General features: G+C 33.9%; 1 pseudogene; it reads left to right on the top strand.

Moving 5' to 3' along the window:
- The window catches only part of LOC149229187 (xanthotoxin 5-hydroxylase CYP82C4-like), a 127,867-nt pseudogene extending 113,883 nt beyond the window's left edge, over positions 1-13,984 (top strand).
- Positions 13,985-14,464: the final 480 nt, after the last annotated feature.

The raw sequence follows: 14,464 nt of genomic DNA, 5'->3' as shown, positions 1-14,464 counted from the left end.
GTGGAAACAACTTTGGATAAAAAAGAGTGAGGAAGTAGTAGTTCCTACTAATGACAAACATAGTGTCTATTTTCTATGTCGAGAACTCTGATTATTTCTATAGCAATGAAACAAATGGATGGATGTATAAAGGAGAAATGTATATGCAGAATACCATTGGGAGCAATGAAGGCATATATGGGTCTAAGTTGGGTCCTATAATCCATGCTAAGTGCAAGTGAGAATCCGTGGGAGCTTCTTTTGCTGATTCTGAAGATGATGAATAGGTAAGAAATTTTAAATGGTTTTTGTGAGTTCCAAGGAATGAATTAGTGGAAAAGAGGTGTCAACATATGAGGTTGTTTCTACTTTTTTCCTTGTGGAAACAACTTTAGATAAAAAAGAGTGAGGAAGTGGTAGTACCTACTAATGACAAACATAGTGTCTGTGTTCTATGTGGAGAACTATGATTATTTCTATAGAAATGATATAAAGGAGTAGTGTATATGCAGGCTCCCAGTGGGAGAAATGAAGGCATATACGAGTCTAAGTTGGGTCCTATCATCCATGCTAAGTGCAAGTCAAAATCCGTGGGAGCTTCTTTTTTTTATTCTGAAGAGGATGAACAGGTAAGAAATTTTAAATGGTTTTTTTGAGTGCCAAGGAATGACTTAGTGGAAAAGAGGTGTCAACATCTGAGGTTGTTTCTACTTTTTTCCTTGTGGAAACAACTTTGGATAAAAAAGAGTGAGGAAGTGGCAGTGCCTACTAATGACAAACATAGTTTTTGTGTTCTATGTGGAGAACTCTTTGATTATTTCTATAGCAATGAAACAAATGGATGGATGTATAAAGGAGTAGTGTATATGTAGGCTCCCAGTGGGAGCAATGAAGGCATATACGGGTCTAAGTTGGGTCCTATCATCCATGCTAAGTGCAAGTCAGAATGTGTGGGAGATTATTTTTCTCATTCTGAAGGGGATGAACAGGTAAGAAGTTTTAAAGGACATCTAATTTTTCTTTTCATTTCATTTTTTCTATTTACTATTTGTGATGTTTATTATAACATGTATTCAGATTATATAAATAGTAGCATGCAATGTTGTTATAAATATATTCTGGGGAATGGGATCACATAAATTCTTCCCTTAAAAGTATAATTTTGTGCTTGAACTTCCTACTCGCCGTAGTCTCCTCTGTCCATAATGCTTTTGGTTGTTGTTCTATGTCTTCTTGTGCATTATGTTGGATTGATAAGGCTTGGTTTTGGTCTTATGCTTGGAGATGTTATATTACCTATTATATCCTTGTACATTCTAGTCACTTGTTACATTCATGTGTTTTGTGCACTATGCCATTTTCTTTGTGCTCAACAACTATGTTGTCTAAATCTTGTAGAAGGAAAATACCAAGAGATCCTACAGTTCATTGGAATCAAATGACAAAGTCCATGTAAACACAAAGAATAGCCATCTTGGTTGTAGTTTGCTATATATGAGATAATGTGTTTACATTCCAAGCTATGAATCGTAGTGTTTAAAATTTAAACTGGACTTTCCAAGTGACTACTGATCCAGTTGCATGTACCTAGATGCAGGTTTCCCTCAACATGGATTAGTCATGAGGAATTCATGCAAATTCATATCTAAACACTAGTTGGAAAATGCCACCTACTAGTTTGGGCATTGATGCCCATGGGAGATGTGGGTAGTAGAGGTAAAGTCAGCATGGAGGACAAAGTGGATAGACTGTCAATTTTGATGGATCTTATAGAAAGGGATTGGAAAATGAATGAAAATTCAGTTTTAGCAACCCATGAGATGGGAGCCTCGTCAATTGAAACCAGACCATAACTTATAACAGATAGTAACGAGAAGGCTTGGGTATGGTGGCACTAATGTAGTATCACAATCATGATTATAAGGGTAATCATGAGATAGAATAAATGCCTTTCTCGAGCACAAATGAGTTGGGAATATGGAACAAGAAGTGAATATAAATAGGTGTAGTTCTCTCTTTTATACATATTTAATCACTTATCTGTCAGAGATATGGGACAAGAACTAAACAACAAAAGGCACATTTATCTCCTTTGTTTGGCCATACTATCTCCAGTTCCATTTGTTGGGCTTCCCTTTCCTCTTGGAATCTTCAAATATGCTCACATCAATTGAGGGTTAAGACAGATCACCATCTTCCCCTGCCAGAAATGATTTGTAGACTTTTATTTTTGCCTGAGGTAGAGACTAAGGAGCAATTTATGTTTAAATCTCCTATCTAAATAAAATAAGAGGGAAGTTTTATTACATCTACAAGGACTTGGGCATAATTGTATCAACATTATTCAAACACTTTAATCAGCAATGCTTTGCCTTGCAAATTAGAGATACATTTTCTCTCAAATTGTGCCTATTTCAGAGCCATTCTAGAGCAGCTACCCCAACGCCTCCTCTTTTCATCAGATCTTGGACAATTGGGGATTTATATTATTCATGGCACTTGGTTCTAAAATGCAATAACCATCTAGCATTTCTCCCTGGACCACACCACCAAGGCTCCAGACTGTTCCAAGTTGAGGGCACCCATGAGAAACAAAGCTACTCAGAAGCATCACCACTCTAGGACACCTACTCAAAGAAGCATTACCAATTTCTCCCCATATTTTAGAAGTTCTTCAAACCTGTATGTGAGGAGTGGTTCTACTTCTTCTTCTGCCTCCACTCCAATCAATAATTAAGAGTAGTTTGATGTCATCTAGGATTACTCACCATAAAACTATTATTCTAGACATCTTTCTAGAGGAAATTACTAGGCGCACATGTGGTGTTGATGTCCATACCATTAATTTGGATGATGAAAAGGACTTTATACCTCCTCTAGTGGTAGTAACACGTTAGTTCAAGCAATGCTTCTTTTATTGCCCCTTCTTCACTTTCTAGGGTTTTCCTTCTTGGGACAACACTCCTGTACATCTATATTTATCTCATTTCATGTTTCTCTTGTACTCATTGTTCATTTCATTTCAAGGGGGGTTTTGTTTTTTCCTCCTATATTTTTTTTGGCTACAATTTTTGGTTGTCACTAGCTCCTTAGGTCATATTAAGCTACAAATCTAATCAAACTTTGACCAAATTTGTCCTACCCATACGAGTTGTACAGACATATGTATGGATACCAAACACACATTGGACTAAGCAAAACAACTACTATATATATGTTTGGCATGCCCATACAAACTATATGGACACATGTATGGATTGTCTATATAATTGTATGGATTCGAACAATATTGTCTGTATGATTGTACAAATATGTATTGCTATCCATGCAGAAGGAAAATACCAGGGGATCCTACAGTTCATTGGAATCAAATGACAAAGTCCATGTAAACACAAAGAATAGCTATCTTGGTTGCAACTTGATATATATGAGAAAATGTGTTTACATTCCAAGTTATGAATCGCAGTGTTTAAACTTTAAACTAGACTTTATAAGTGACTACTGATTTGGTTGCATGTACCTAAATTTAGGATACCCTCAACATGGATTCATCATGAGTACTTCATGCAAATTCATATTCAAACACTGGTTGGAAAATGCCACCTACTAGCTTGGGCATTGATCCCCAATGGGAGATGTGGGCAGTAGAGACAAAGTTGGCATGGAGGACAAAGTGGATAGCCTGTCAATTTTTATGGATCTTATATAAAAGGACTATACAATGAATCAAAATTTGTTTCAGCAACCCATGAGATGGGAGCCCCATCAACTGAAACCATATCGTAACTAATAACAGACAGCAACAAGAAGGCTTGGGTATGGTGGCACTAATGCAGTATCATAGTCACGATTATTAGGGTAATCATGAGACATAATAAATGTCTTGATCGAGCAGGAATGAGTTGGAAATATGGAACAAGAAGTGAATATAAAAAGATGTATTTCTCTCCTTTATACATCTTTAATCACTTATTTGTTAGAAATATGGGACAAGAACTGAACAACAGAAGGCACAATTCTCTCCTTTGTTTGGCCATACTATCTCCAGTTCCATCTGTTGGGCTTCCCTTTCCTCTTAGAAGCTTCAGATGTGCTCACATCAGTTGAGGGTTGAGACAGATCACCATCTTCCCCTGGCAGAAATGATTTGCAGACTTTGCTCTTTGCCTAAGGTAGAGACTAAGGAGAACTTTATGTTTAAATCTCATGTCTAAATGAGATAAGAGGCAGATTTTATTACATCTACAGGGACTTGGGTAGAAATTTATCAACATTGTTCAAACACTTGTGTTAGTAATGCCTTGCCTTGAAAATTAGAGATACATTTTCTCTCAGATTGTGCCTATTTCAGAGAAATTCTAGAGAAGCTACCCATAGTGCCTCCTCTTTTCATCAAATCTAGGACAATGGAGGATTGAAATTCTTCATGAAACTTGGTTGGATAATGCAAGAACCATCCAGCATTGCTCCCTAGCTCGCACCACCAAGGCTCCAGACTGTGCCACATTGAGGGCACCTGTGAGAAGCAAAGCTGCTTAGAAGCATCACCACTACAAAACGCCTACTTAGAGAAGCATTACCAATTTATCCCCATCTTGTAGGAGTTATTCAACCTTGTATGTAAGAAGTGGTTCTACTTCTTCTTCTACCTCCACTTCAACCAATAAACAAGAGTAGTTTGATGTCAGCGAGGATTACTCACCACAACCCTATTAGTCCATGAATCTTTCTAGAGGAAATTATTTGGCAGAAACATGGTGTTCATGTCCATACCATTAAGTTGGATGATGAGAAGGAATGTATACATCCCCTAGTGGTAGTGGAACCTTAGTTCAAGCAACACTTCTTTTACTGCACCTTCCTCACTTTCTAGGGTTTTCCTTCTCAGGACAACACTCCTATACATCTATGTTGATCATTTTATGTTCATTGTTTATTTCATTTTAAAGGGGCTTTTATTTTTCCCTCCTATATTTTGTTTGGCTAAAATTGTTGATTGTCACTAGTTCCTTAGGTCATATTAAGTTACAAATATAATCATACTTTCACTAGATCTGTCTTGCCCATATAAACTATATAGACACATGTATGGATACCAAACACACATTGGACTGAGAAAAACAACTGCTATATAGATGTTTTTCCTACCCATACAAAATGTATGGACACATGTATGGACTATTTATATAATTGTATGGATTTAAAAAATATTTTTTGTATGACTGTACAAATCCATGTTGTGCTATCCATGCTATCATATGGGACTGAGTGTTGTTGGAAACATCTCTTTCCTAGTTACTTGCTCTCTCAACCTCTATGTTGCTCAACCTACTCAACTTCCCAAGTGTGTTGAAAGCCTCTACCTTGACCTATCTATATACTTTTAGCAGAGAATCTATTTTTAAGATTCCTCCTAGTCTAAGTTATGCATGAGATACAATCTTAGGCTCAACTGCTAAACATAAGAATTTCACTTTTTTTACTAAAGTGAATTACAAAATAGAATTAATTTTCCAAAAATATAATTATTTTTTAAAATTATCTCAAACTACTTCTTATGTTCACATTGAACCTGTGCAAAAGTTCATGTCCGAGCTATAATTCTCAATAGTGAGATTTTTAGTACCTCAAAAAGTGTCAAGTAAAGCACCATTAATGGCAGCAATGAGCAGAAAATATCTTGGAAAAATGCATCTTGACCATCAAATATGGTTAATATGATTGATTGGCCATCATAGATCACAAATCATCTAAGGTCAAAAATTATTTTTGACAATTTGTTTCTTTTGGAAATTTCCTTACTCACTGTGCCATGTAATTATTACATGTAACCCCTCTAAATCAATTGGTGTGTTTAAGTTTAAGAGAGACACATCACATATAGTTAAGTGATATACTTATGTAAACTAATTCCTACAAAAATGAAATGCAAGGGATACAGTGCTTGGCTAAACTCCTCCAATATATATTTCTTTCCCTACTAGGTTGCTCAGCGGAATTTAGAAGTGAGCTTCAACAATATTAGTCCATTGTCTCAATATAAATTCCCAAATTTTTTTATGTAAATTCTCCATGGACTCTTTGTAGTCACATTGAAGTTTCTTAACATTTTGCTCTATATTTTCCATGAATTCTTTGCAGTTATATTGAAGTTTCTATGAATAAAATTGTTAAAACATTGATGATGGAGTTTTAGTGATTTAAAAATTCCAAATGCATTTGATTTGTGTTTTTTCTTGAAACCCATATGTACTGAATGTTGGAAAAAATGGTAAAGCACAGAGTCACTAAATCTTATGTGCATTTTCATCATTGTTTGCAGCACCATGTTTGCCTAAGTGGTTTTTATTAGCAATTTTGATGGGTGTTTTATCGTGGTTTATTTTTAGCAATTTTGATGGGTGTTTTGTCCTTGTTTATTTTTAGCAATTTTGTCAGGTATTTTTTCTAATTTGCAGAGAGCAATATTGGAGACTAGAAGCTGGCCACTTTGTTAATACTTGCATGGAGCATTGGGTGTATCTCAAGTTTCAATTGTTCATTAGGATCCCTTCACTCAAATTTTGATGCTTCCCCACTTTTGTGGCATGGCACTATGAATAGGTAAGAATAAATTGATCTCAACAATAAAGAGAAAATGTATTGTTAGCATTTATTCTCAAAGATACAACTTTTATTGAAACTTGAAATATGTTTTGAATTTGAACTTTGAGTTAAATCCATAATTGCACATAAATGGTAAATGGTAGAGTTTCTGTACAAAGAAATTTCAAACTATTTGTGATAATTTAATTGGAATATAATGCTATCGAAATTTCAATACCCCATGTAGAATGTGTGCTAAGGAGAAAAGTGAGAAAATATAAATTACAAGTAACAATGGTAATCTTAGTGTTCCTATGAGATGAGTTGAATGTGAAGGGTTTTGGGAGGTGAGATATGTTCATTACATCTGTGGAAGTTTTAATCAAGGGAGAAGTAGCACTATCTATAAAACTTAGTGAAAATGATCTTATTTTCTAATGGAAGAGATAATAATAGCTCCAAACCAAGAGACTGTTATTGATAGTCTTCTCAACCTGAGAAAGCATGTCCCTAATGTGTATTGCCTCCTTATATGTCAATTGTGGCTTGGAAGAGATGCCTTCATCTTCCTCCTCCACTTACACTATTAATTCTATTGTGAGCTTGAGAGTGTGTCTATGATGAGGATGAGTATCTCTTATCATGATGTATATGCTCTTTTCTTTAACAAATACATCATATATTTCCAAATTTAGATCACTGAAACCATGCACCTCATCTCTCCACAACTCTTGGCATTAGCCAGTAGCTTTCCCCACCACCACCCTCCCCCAAGGCACCAATATGTGATAATTGAGCTCTTTCCTTTACATTGAATGTCAAGAGATTCATGGTCAACTTCCTCCAATTTCGTTCCAAAAATTCTCAAACATGGTCTCTCAGACACACACTCTACAATAATTTTGTGTGTGCATGTTATGTGCAACTTTAGTAAAAATAAGACTTAAGAAAATATTGCTAACAAGTTAAAACATTCTTTCCAAGAAAGCTTAGATAAGAAAACCTCTAAGATAGGAGGGAATGAATTTTTCAATAGCTAAGTAGTGGGAAACTCCTCCCCCACCAATATTTCACCATTAGAAATGTAAACCAAAACACCTTAGAAATGCCTCAAAAACTACCAGAAATGTTTCCAAAGAACATATTTTTCTTTCCAACCCATAGGGTGTTTCCAATCCCCCTAATTGTTGATTATGCCTTTGTTTATAAAAAGAAAGAAAAATAATAAGAAATAAAACCACTTATAATTTTTAATGATAGGAAAAATACCTTGCAAGTTAGTTAATTTCAAGCATTTTTGGCGTCTTTTGTTCATTTATGTACAAATACAACCTACATAACTACCAACATGCTCTACATATGAGGACAACGATATACATATCATGGAAATAGTCAGCCCCTAAGTGTGGCAACGTTTGTAATAAAGTAGAGGAAGCACTTTTTGGATAATTTCAGTGGAATTTAGCCCTAAGTTGGAAACTCCTAATGAATATAACACTATGTTTATTGTTTTCGATTTTTGAGTAGCCAAATAATCTATAAGGCTAATTTTGGACATTGAAAAATGAAAGGCTAAATAGGAGTCAACATATAAATGAGATTTTTATTAATCTGTTGACTATTTTTATCTTTGTAATTTTCTTGACAATTTACTATTATAAAATATATATAGTATACTTTAGATTATATTATAGTGTTCATTTTCTTTTATATCTTATACTTTTCATTGTATCTTCATTCATTTTTTGAAGTGGAACTGATGGGAAGAAGCAAGAATTCAAGAAAGAAGAGAACAATGCCTTGGAAACACAGTATGAATTCATTTGCTAATTTGCTTGTTTCGAAATTCATTAGCCATTAGTAACATAATATGAATTGATTTTCTCATTTATTTTCTTTGAAATTCATATTGTGTTTCCATTAGTAACTAATATGCTTGTTTTGAAATTCATTTGTTGATCTTTTACACAATTTTCTATGTATGTTGTTTTAAATTTATATCATCATATAAATTTCATGAATAAATGATTGCTTATTGCTGTTAAGATGACTATGCAAGAACTACCTCCAAATTAAACTGTGAAGGATTTGCTGGAAAAAATAGCATATGGAAGTTCACTTTGTACATCATATGGTTTGCCAATACAAGAGGAGCTAAGGCACTTGAGCCATGAACTTTGGAAATGTTTCAAGTAGGGATTACTATGGTTTTTAATGTTGTGATTCTTTCACCTCATGGTTATTTTGGGCAAACAAATGTTTTAGGAATGATAGACAAGACACCGGTGGACAAGTAAACATATTTTTTATAATTGCAATGTCCATTCCATGATATCCTCTCTTTTTAGATTTTCATGACTATTAGAAAAGGTTACTTTCATGTTGTTATTTGAGCACAAGTTGTCTATATACTTGACCATGTTCATGTGTTAGAGAATGAAATGTTTTTGCAAATAAGACAACAAGGATTAGACATCACACATAAGATTATTTGTTTTTACAAATTATCCACATCCTGAATTTTTTAACATGTAAGTTGACATGATTGTGCTTAAGCTTTTTATGAATGTTAAATACTAAGTTATTAAGGTGTTATTTTCTATGGTGATGTTCTATTTGCTTTTTTTATATAGGTCATCTGGCCACATAACGACCACTTTCACCCAAGTGAAGAAAACTTGTTCGAGTTTTTTACTTTTATGGGGGAAAATGGCATTGTCATTACTGATGTTGAGTTATATGTTGTATAAATATTTTATAGTCTACTTTATTTTATATTCCATTATTCATCACCTTTCATGTCTTATACTTTGCATTGTATCTTTTTTTGTTTTGAGGAGAGGAACTGATCAGTATTGATGGTAAAAAGTAGGAATTGAAGAAAGAGGCTGAGATCATTAAAAATGGAGCGACAAATACAAAAAGAGAAAGAGAAGAGAACCGATCTAGTGATACCCTTAGAGTCAATATCCCACATAAGCCACACACATAGAGATTGATGTTCAAGTATTCAGAGTTGGTGAATTCACCTACAATGCCTTGGAAACACAATGATAATGATTTGAAGCAATGAAACATCATTTCATGTGTAAATTGTAGTCCAACCAATATTAAGTTGGAAATTCATATTGTAATACTTTAACATTTCATATAATATAATTTGTGGTTGAAATTATTTATAGTTGTATTTGATATTGTTTAGTATTGTAATTAACATGCAACCTTGTGTTTTCATATTAGAAGAACATTCACATTGTATGGCATTTTTTAAATTTAGTCGCAAAATAATACAAATTAATTCATAGCCCCAATGGTTAGCTCAGTTGGTCAAAATCAATGCCTCGTCGTTCAAGAGGTCACAGGATCCATTCTGCCCAAAGCCCTTGGGGTTAGACCTTGCTAGTGGGCCGCGGGGCTAGATTCCCTTCGAGGTCAATCAGCCCATATTTTTCCATGGACATAGCGACCACCCATTGACCAAGGTGTTCATGAACCACAGCTTCAAAAAAAAAATTAAAAAAAAAAATACAAATTAGTTCATGTTGATTAATAATGAACCAATAAAATCAATCTAAAACTACTAAATTAGTAGTTTATATTGATTAATAATGAACACAGATAAAAAAATGAATATATGACTAAATTAGTCAGTTATAATGAAAGTAAATGAAATGAATATAAACTACTAAATTAGTCATTCATATAATGAATATGAAACTACCAAAAAAAAGATAAATGACTACTGAAAATGATAAATTTGTGATTGCAAATGATGACTACATTTTGCATATATACGACTATTATTAGCTAATTTACAGTATCTTATAACACGACCAAAATTTAGCCATATTTCGCTGGTCATTAATTTGTTTCAAACAATGACTAAAATTTGCATATATATGACTATTAGTAGCTAATTTACAATATCTTATAACACGACCAACATTTTGGTCATATTTTTTTTTTTCATTAATATGTTTTCTTGGGCGATAATATAGTAATATATTTTGTTGTATATTTGGCAATTAATTGTGACAATTAATGACTAAATTAATGACCAAATTTATGACTAAATATACTACTAGAAGATAAAATTGAGACAACCAATTAATGACTAAGTTAAAAACGATTAAAATTTGGTCATGTTATAAGATAATGTAAATTAGTTACTATTGGTCACTGAATAAAAAATGGTCATTTATATGTAGATTTTAGTCATTTTTTTAGTAATTAATTATTCATTTTGTACTAGTGATTAAAGATGTTAAGACTGAAAGCAACAGGGAACCGACCGAGAGAGTATGGGGCGTAATGTGGCAGAAACGTGGTTGGACCAAAGGAAAACAAAGGAAGTGGCATAGAGATATCTTTACAGGACCATCATTTCAGTTTCACATGTTAATTCTATTTTGTTGATTTTGATTGTTTTTGTTATTTTGTTTCAAAGAAAGGCATCTTTCTGTTGTAATAATTTGAGGCGGCAAAGCCTACATGCTGAGACAACTATTCAAGTAGATAGTTGGATGCTCATGCCTGAGATATTTTTATAACTAATTTCCAAGGTCTCCCTCTCCTTATAAAAGGAAGGAAGAAACACTTAACAAAGGTTCAAAATTTTTGGGAAAGACTTCTCTCTTATGGGACCTTTGCCCATTTTTCTAAAGGCCTGTCTGAAGCTTGTTGTATATTGATTTTCTTACAGATATTAATACAAAGTTCCAAGTGATTCCAACTTATTAGATTTGGAGTATGTTATTTTCTCTTTGTTTCTTCATATATGTTTAAAATTCTTCACAGATTGCATGTAAAGTAGCAGCTAGTTGTATTTCCCTTCAAATGCATATTCATTTAAATCAAAACATTGATGGATAATTCCTATTTCATGTTGGAAATTGAATCTTTAAAAAGTGCTCCATGTATCTTAGAATTTCAGAGCACTCTCTCTCACTCGTTTTTCTATGAGTCTTCATATATAGAATTATTAGACCTTAAGCTTTATATGATGGACTCCATTATACTGTGTTCTCCCAGTACCTATGTTTCAATAATTAAATCACTACACATTCCTAATTTTATTTGGCCACCTGTGGGTGGAATATTATTTACAGAGTTCTCCTATGTACAAGCTACTTTATTTATTGTACCTTTATGAATGGTTCTAAATCAAATCCATTTTCATTATTTGTGACAAACCGAAGTGTTACAAGTCTTTAATATAAATATGTAAAGAACTCTTTAAGATGTCCTAAGTATTGGTGTCCCCCTTCAACCCAAGGTTGTCTCTAGGAGGATTCTATATCTTCTGAAGTACTTGTGGTACAAGTGTTGGAAAAAACGAGAAGAAGCTACATGATCAAGAATGGATTTTGCAGAAGCAACATTGAGCCTACATTGTACACAAAGGTAAATGAGCATGGATAAATTTTGATTGTTTCCTTATATGTTGATGACATGATTTATAAAAGTGACTTTGAATTGGATGAATTTAAAGCAACCATGATAAAAGCATTTGAGATGACATATCTTATTCTCATTAGATATTTTCTTGACATACAAGTTGAGAAATCTAAAAAGTAATTATTATTTGTCAAAATAAATATGTTAGGTATTTGCTAAAAATATTTAGGATGGAAAATTGCAAGCCTATCCCTACACTCGTTGCAATAGGTACAAATTTAAGCAAGGATGATGAAGTATCAGATGGTAATCGAACTATATTCAAAAGATTGGTTGGAAGCCTCATGTATCTCATAGCTATAAGACTGTATATTATGCAAGGAGTTTGATTTCCAGATCTATGGAGACTCCAAAATACACACATTGGAGAGTAGGAAAAATAATTTTGAGATACATAGCAAGAACTAGAGATTATGGCATAACGTATGCAAGCATAGAGAAGAAGGATTTGATTGGATACACCGACAATGATTTTGCATGTATTTTGGATGATAGGAAGAGCACTTCTGGTTATGTGTGCCATCTTGGTTCAGGTGTGATTTCATGGGTATCTAAGAAGCAACCTATTATAATACTATCATTAGTAGAAGAAAAATATCTAGCAGCAACATGTCAATCAGTATGGATATGAAGAGTATTTGATGGAATCAAGTAGAAACAACAAGGATCAACAACAATATATTGTGACAACACCTCAGGGATTGCACTATCCAAGAATACCATGTTTCATCAAAAGGGAAAGCATACTGGTACTAGATATCATTTTATTTGAGATTTGTGAGTAATGGAGAAGTTCACTTTAAGCCTTCCTAATCTAATGATTAATTAGTTGATATATTTTCTAAGTCATTAGGAAAATATGTGTTTGAGTTTCATAGAAGAAACTAGGGTGTTGTAAGCCTAACTGAGACATAGACCAGCAGAGATGTTTGAGTTGTTATGATTCAGTCTTAGTTTAGTGGTCGTAATTAAGGGTGAGTGTTAAAATAAGCTAATTACTCACACATGAAGAGTTGGATAAATTTAGTGAGTCAAGTTAAGTAAAGTCAAGCCGAGTTAAGTCATAGTCGAATTTACTTTGTGGTTGCATGTCAAGTTATTTTAGGTGAGTCATTAGTCATAAAAGGTTAAATACCCTTCACCGGGTTCATTGTAATCATCAAGTTTTTGCGTGATCAATAGAAGAGTCGCAGCTCATGTTATTGTGTGTTATTTATTTGTATTATTTTATGCCTTGCCTCCTCTTCCTTTCCAATAATTTCAAACTATTGGGAGCATTTAATATGGGGGATTATAATCCCTTCCTCAAATAGATGGATCTCCATGGTCGTGAGAGCGTAATGAAGAACTATAGCAGACGAAGGGATGATATTTTGCAGAGAGTGATAGATAAGTATTGTCTTTGTCTAAAGAAGGAAACTGATGAGATTTTGATTGATATGCTTATATATTCCTTTCATAAAGCCTGAGATTTCTGTAACGACGATACTAGTGTCAAGAGTGTCATTATGGTATGTGCCTCCTTCATGTCGATATTGAAGGAAATTTTATCTACTCCTTTCATGAATTTTTTTGGTAAAATGTAAATGAGATGTCTCTTATTATGTAGAACATGCTTCTCGGAGTAATAGATATAAAAACCAACACAACAAAATGGGAAATTTTATTGCTGATGTGATGCTTAGAGGCGCTGAAAAGGGCTTAGGAAGAATTGGACGTAGTAGTTGAAAGAGAGTGCATGTTAGAGGAGTTAGATCTCCCCGACTTCAAATAATTGGAGGTGATAGTTAAAGAGAATCTTTGACTTTATCCCACAGGACCTTTGCTCCTTCCTTACATGGCTAAGGAAGTGTGCACAGTTGGAGGGTATCATGTGCCGACGAACACTCAACTTTTCGTAAATGTGTCGGGTATTCAAAGAGATCCCACTGAAAGGGAATACCCACTAGAATTGGAGCCATAAAGGTTTATGAATTTTTGTAGCCCATATGTGACTAGGCATGATTTCAAATATATGTCATTTGGGTATGGGAGGAGAGCCTTCTCGGGTGTGTTTATGGCCATGTGCATGTTGAAGTTCACTGTGATGAAAATATTGCACAGTTTCGATTGGAACATTCCACCTAGAGTTGGAGTAGACATGATTGAAGGGTGTGTCATTACACTATCGAAAGAGGCTCCATTGAAGGTCGTAATTAAGCCATGCCTCCCTCATCAATTCTATTGTGTTACAAGCTCTGCAATGTCTTTATTACGATAGTCATGATGCTAGTCTTGATGCACATTGTTCTTATAATTCTTATAATTGGGTTTATTGTTTAACGTTGGCAGTCGATTCTGTGAGTTAGCTAATATTCTCACTTTCTTTTCGAATGGGACCCTTATTTTGGACCACCATGTCTATATTTCCCCCATGAGTGGTGATGTTTTGGAGTGTAGACTT

Source organism: Pinus tabuliformis, chromosome J (assembly GCF_031772625.1).
Source record: "Pinus tabuliformis cultivar Carrire ecotype Pingquan chromosome J, CPIR1, whole genome shotgun sequence".
Lineage (NCBI taxonomy): Eukaryota > Viridiplantae > Streptophyta > Pinopsida > Pinales > Pinaceae > Pinus > Pinus tabuliformis.
Note: the sequence above shows the minus strand (reverse complement) of the source record. Positions and strands in the feature narration are given on the sequence as shown.